Genomic DNA, 6,963 nt, shown 5'->3' on the forward strand with positions numbered 1-6,963 from the left:
GACTGTGATTAAAAATCTTCCAACAGAAGCCCAGGACCAGATGCCTTCACAGGTGAATTCTATCAACATTTAGAGAAAAGCTAACACCTATCCTTCTCAAACTCTTCCAAAATATAGCAGAGGGAGGAACACTCCCAAACTCATTCTACGAGGCCACCTTCACCCTAATACCAAGACCAGAGAAAGATGCCCCCAAAAAAGAAAACTACAGACCAATATCACTGATGAACATAGATGCAAAAATCTACAAAAAAATATTAGCAAACAGAATCCAACAGCACATTGAAAGGATCATCCACCATGATCAACTGAGGTCTTTCCCAGGAATGGAAGGATTCTACAATGTATGGAAACCAATCAACGTGACACACCATATTAACAAATTGAAGGAGAAAAACCATATGATCATATCAATAGATGCAGAAAAAGCTTTAGGCAAAATTCAACACCCATTTATGATAAAAACGCTCCAGAAACTGGCATAGAGGAAACTTACCTCAACGTAATAAAGGCCATATATAACAAACCCACAGCCAACATCATTCTCAATGGTGAAAAGCTGAAACCATTTCCTCTAAGATCAGGAACAAGACAAGGTTGCCCACTCTCACCACTATGTTATAGTTTTGGAAGTTTTAGCCACAGCAATCAGAGAAGAAAAAGAAATAAAAGAAATCCAAATTGGAAAAGAAGAAGTAAAGCTGTCAGTGTTTGCAGATGACCTGATACTATACCTAGAGAATCCTAAAGATGTTACCAGAAAACTACTAGAGATAATCAATGAATTTGGTAAAGTAGCAGGATACAAAATTAATACACAGAAATCTCTTACATTCCTATACACTAATGATGAAAAATCTGAAAGAGAAATTAAGGAAACACTACCATTTTCCATTGCAACGAAAAGAATAAAATATCTAGGAATAAACCTACCTAAGGGACAAAAGACCTGTATGCACAAAACTATAAGACACTGATGAAAGAAATTAAAGACGATACAAACAGATGGAGAGATATACCATGTTCTTGGATTGGAAGAATCAACATTGTGAAAATGAGTATACTACCCAAAGCAATCTACAGATTCAATGCAATCCCTATCAAATTACCAATGGCATTTTTCAGAGCTAGAACAAAAAATTTCACAATATGTATGGAAACACAAAAGACCCCGAATAGCCAAAGCAATCTTCAGAAAGAAAAACGGAGCTGGAGGAATCAGGCTCCCTGACTTCAGACTATACTACAAAGCTACAGTCATCAAAGGAGTATGGTACTGGCACAAAAACAGAAATATAGATCAATGGAACAAGATAGAAAGCCCAGAAATTAACCCACGCACATATGGTCATCTTATCTTGGATAAGTTAGGCAAGAATATACAATGGAGAAAAGACAGCCTCTTCAATAAGTGGTGCTGGGAAAACTGGACAGCTACATGTAAAAGAATGAAATTAGAACACTCCCTAACACCATACACAAAAATAAACTCAAAATGGATTAAAGACCTAAATGTAAGGCCAGACACTATCAAACTCTTAGAGGAAAACATAGGCAGAACACTCTATGACATAAATCACAGCAAGATCCTTTTTGATCCAGCTCCTAGAGAAATGGAAATAAAAACAAAAATAAACAAATGGGACCTAGTGAAACTTAAAAGATTTTGCACAGCAGAGGATACCATAAACAAGACGAAAAGATAACCTTCAGAATGGGAGAAAATATTTGCAACTGATGCAATTGACAAAGGATTAATCTCAAAAATATACAAGTAGCTCATGCAGCACAATGTCAAAATAACAAAAAACCTAATCCAAAAATGGGAGAAGACCTAAATAGACGTTTCTTCTGAGAAGTTATACAGATTGCCAACAAGCACATGAAAGTATGCTCAACATCACTAGTCTTCAGAGAAATGCAAATCAAAACTACAATGAGATATCATCTCACACCGGTCAGAGTGGTCATCATCAAAAAATCTACAAATAATAAATGCTGGATTGGGTGTGGAGAAAAGGGAACCCTCTTCCACTGTTGGTGGGAATGTAATTGGATACAGCCACTGTGGAGAACAGTATGGAGATTCCTTAAAAAGCTAAAACTGGAACTACCATAGGACCCAGCAATCCCACTACAGGATATATACCCTGAGAAAATGATAATTCAAAGAGTCAAGTACCACAATGTTCATTGCAGCTCTATTTACAATAGCCAGGACTTGGGAGCAACCTTAATGTCCATCTACAGATGAATGGATATAGAAGATGTGGCACATATATACAATGGAATATTATTCAGCCATGAAAAGAAACAAAACTGAGTTATTTGTAGTGAGGTGGATGGACCTAGAGTGTGTCATACAGAATGATGAATGTCAGAAAGAGAAAAGCAAATACTGTATGCTAACACATATATATGGAATCTAAAAAAAAAAATAACTGGTTCTGATGAACCTAGGGGCAGGACAGGAATAAATGCACAGACGTAGAGAATGGACTTGAGGACACAGGGATGGGGAATGTTAAGGTGGGACGAAGTTAGAGAGTGGCATGCACATATATACACTACCAAATATAAAATAGATTGCTAGTGGGAAGCAGCCGCATAGCACAGGGAGATCAGGTCAGTGCTTTGTGACCACCTAGAGGGGTGGGAGAGGGAGGGTGGGAGGGAGACGCAAAAGGGAGGAGTTATGGGGATGTACGTATATGTATAGCTGATTCACTTTGTTATACAGCAGAAAATAACACACCATTGTAAAGCACTTATACTCCAATAAATTTGTTTAAAAATTTTTTATTAAAATAGTTAAAATGGTGAATTTTACGTTATGTGTATTTTTCCACGTTAAAATTTAAAAGTAAGCATGATCTCTGACAGAAGAACAAACCTGAGAAGGCAAATTATGGATTTTCAGTGGACAAAAGTAGAAACAACATATTTAGAGTCCCATGGACTGCAAATATATACATTGTCAGACACAAAGTATGGAATAGCTATGCACAAAATGTTTAAAGAAATAAAGGATGAAATTACAAAGATCATTCAATAAGAAACTGTTAAAAAGCAATCAACATACTTGGAAAAAATGTAACTTCCAGAAATATAAACCTATATGTTCAGTGTAATAATATATCCCCAGTGAAGGTGTTAAATGACAGATTGCGGTTCTCATACAGCTAAAGATTATGAGAAGATATATTTAAAGAACGTATTGAGAATGCATTTAAACATATAAGATGGGAAATTAGAAAGAGAGGCTTAGAAAAATGGAAGATAGACAGAGAAGCTCTGATATTTAACTGATTAGGTTTACCAAGAGGAAATTAAGAGAAAGTACAAGAAGCAAAATATCAATATTGAAATATATATTTGTGACTTCTAGTCCCAATAAGGGTCATATACCTATTCCAGAGAATAACTAAAGTACTGAATATATATAAATATCTTATAAAAATATAACTAATTATATATATATATATATGACATATAATCTTTATATACTTCTTAAAACTATTTGAAGAGAGTAGGGTTGGGATATTTCTAGAAATTTTAAGATACTGAATCAATTGCATATGCATTATATATATAAAGAAATTATCATTATGCATATTCTAATAAAATTTAATAACACCAAAGATTAAAAGCAGCCAGAGAAAAATGTCAGATTGCCCTGAAAACATATAGTTAACTACACATTTGACTTTTTGACTACAACAGTGTTCAAAAAACAGTGGAATGACATCTTCAGTGTACTGAAAGAAAACAGCTGCCAAAACACAATTCTATACCAAGTAAATATATTTCAAATATGAGAAGAAACAAAGACTTTTGTAGGCAATGAAGCTTGGGATTTTAAAAAAATAAGCACTGACTGCATAAAACTACAATAACAACATCCGGATATTTTAAAAGTGTATTAAATAAGTTAGAAAAATGACAAATGCTTTAGGAGGCAGATAAATTGAGTGGAAGTGTTCTAAGATTCTTGTCATTTTGATTAGACTAAGACTTCACTATGTAGACATATGTAATCTCTAGGTTACCCGTAAAAAATAAAAACAGAAAGTAAAATTTTACAACTAGTAGAGAAAAAAACGGAGTGATAAAAAAATTATTCAGTGTAAAGCAAGGCAAAAAAGGAGAGTCCAAGAAATAAAGGAAAGGGTAGATAGCACCAATAGAAAACACAACATAATCTGCTTCATTTAAATTCAAATGTGTCGTAACTTTATTAATTATAAATGGATTAAATGTTCCATTTAAGAAGTAAAATATGATAAAACTAGAGAAAAAATATCCACCTATATAATATTTTAAAGAGACACTTCTAAAGCATAAGAATACAGAGTTTGGCATAAAAATGAAAAATGAAATAATGAGTCAATATGAACATATTCAATATTCAATAGGGTGAAAGACTGTTGAGTAAATTTATAATGGATATTTCAGGTCTGTAACACCTGAATCTTATCAAATGTAACATTATAAAAGTGAAACAACTAGATATCATATGCCTATGATGCCACATCATATGATATGATGTAACAGAAATACTATCACATATGAAGCAAACTTTTCCAAGAATCACATCTAATTTTGATCAAATTTTAAATCAAGATTACAGGGAATGCAGAATAAAAAGAATCATGTTAAATGACAACAAGATGATTCAAGTTTGCAAATCCAGAACATGGAAAATTCAACAAGACAAAAGACTTGGTTTAACCAACAAGTAGTAGAAAGGGAAAGGGAACTGTTATGGAATAAATGAGATAAGAGACATACTGACCAAATGTAATATGTGAACCTTGTTTGGACCCTGCTTGGAAAAACCAACAATAAAAATTCATATTGGGAAAGGAGAAGATGGCGGAAGAGTAAGACGTGGAGATCACCTTCCTCCCCACAGATACATCAGAAATACAACTACACATGGAACTGCTCCTATAGAACACCTACTGAATGCTGGCAGAAGATCTCAGACCTCCCAAAAGGCAAGAAACTCCCCACGTACCTGGGTAGGGCAAAAGAAAAAAGAAAAAACAGAGACAAAAGAATAGGGACAGAACCTGCACCAGTGGGAGGGAGCTGTGAAGGAGGAAAGGTTTCCACACACTAGGAAGGCCCTTCACGGGTGGAGAATGCGGGTGGCGGAGGGAGGAAGCTTCAGAGCCACGGAGGAGAGCACAGCAACAGGGGTGTGGAGGGCAAACAGGAGAGATTCCCTCACAGAGGATTGGTGCTGACCAGCACTCACCAGCCCGAGAGGCTTGTCTGCTCACCAGCAGCGGCGGGCAGGGGCTGGGAGCTGAGGCTCGGGCTTTGGTCGTATCACAGGGAGAGGACTGGGGTTGGCGGCATGAACAAAGCGTGAAGGGGGCTAGTACACCACGGCTAGCGGGGAGGGAGTCCGGGAAAAAGCCTGGACCTGCAGAAGATGCAAGAGACATTTTCTTCCCTCTTTGTTTACTGGTGCGCAAGGAGAGGGGATTAAGAACGCCGCTTAAAGGAGCTCCAGAGATGGGCACGAGCCGCGGCTATCAGCGTGGACCCCAGAGACAAGCATGAGATGCTAAGGCTGCTGCTACAGCCACCAAAAAGCCTGTGTGCGAGCACAGGTCACTACCCACATGCCCCCTCCCAGGAGCCTGTGCAGCCCGCCACTGCCAGGGTCACGTGATCCAGGGACAACTTCCCCAGGAGAACTCATGGCACGCCTCAGGCTGGTGCAACTTCACGCCAGCCTTTGCCGCCCCAAGCTTGCCCTGCACTCTGTAGCCCTCCCTCCCCCGGCCTGAGTGAGCCAGAGCCCCCGAATCAGCTGCTCCTTTAACCCCCATCCTTTCTGAGCGAAGAACAGACGCCCTCAGGCAACCTACACGCAGAGGCAGGTCCAAATCCAAAGCTGAACCCCGGGAGCTGTGCGAACAAAGAAGAGAAAGGGAAATCTCTCCCAGCAGCCTCAGAAGCAGCGGATTAAAGCTCCACAATCAACTTGATGTACCCTGCATCTGTGGAATACCTGATTAGATAACCAATCATCCCAAATTGAGGAGGTGGACTTTGGGAGCAAGATATATTATTTTTTCCCCTTTTCCTCTTTTTGTGAGTGTGTATGTGTATGCTTCTGTGTGAGATTTTGTCTGTATAGCTTTGCTTTCACCATTTGTCCTAGGGTTCTGTCCGTCCGTTTTTTTTTGTTTGTTTGTATTTTTACTTAAAAAAATTTTTTTCCTAATAATTATTTTTATTTTTTATTTTAATAACTTTATTTTATTTTATCTTACTTTATTTTATTTTATTTTATCCACTTTCTTACTTTCTTTCTATTTTTCTCTCCCTTTTATTCTGAGCCATGTGGATGAACGGACCTTGGTGCTCCAGCCAGGCATCAGGGCTGTGCCTCTGAGGTGAGAGAGCCAACTTCAGGACACAGGCCCACAAGAGACCTCCCAGCTCCACGTAATACCAGATGGCAAAAATCTCTCAGAGATCTCCATCTCAACACCAAGACTCAGCTTCATTCAACGACCAGCAAAATACAGTGCTGGACACCCTATGCCAAGCTACTAGCAAGACAGGAACACAGCCCCATCCATTAGCAGAGAGGCTGCCTAAAATCATAATAAGACCACAGACACCCCAAAACACACCACCAGACGTGAACCTGTCCAACAGAAAGACAAGATCCAAACTCATCCACCAGAACACAGGCACTAATCCCCTCCACCAGGAAGCCTATACAGCCCACTGAACCAACCTTAGCCACTGGGGACAGACACCAAAAACAACGGGAACTACGAACCTGCAGCCTGTGAAAAGGAGACCCCAAACACAGCAAGATAAGCAAAATAAGAAGACAGAAAAATGCACAGCTGATGAAGGAGCACGGTAAAAACACACCAGACCTAACAAACGAAGAGGATATAGGCAGTTTACCTGAAAAAGAATTCAGAA

Source organism: Eschrichtius robustus, chromosome X, assembly GCF_028021215.1.
Source record: "Eschrichtius robustus isolate mEscRob2 chromosome X, mEscRob2.pri, whole genome shotgun sequence".
Classification (NCBI taxonomy): Eukaryota; Metazoa; Chordata; class Mammalia; order Artiodactyla; family Eschrichtiidae; genus Eschrichtius; species Eschrichtius robustus.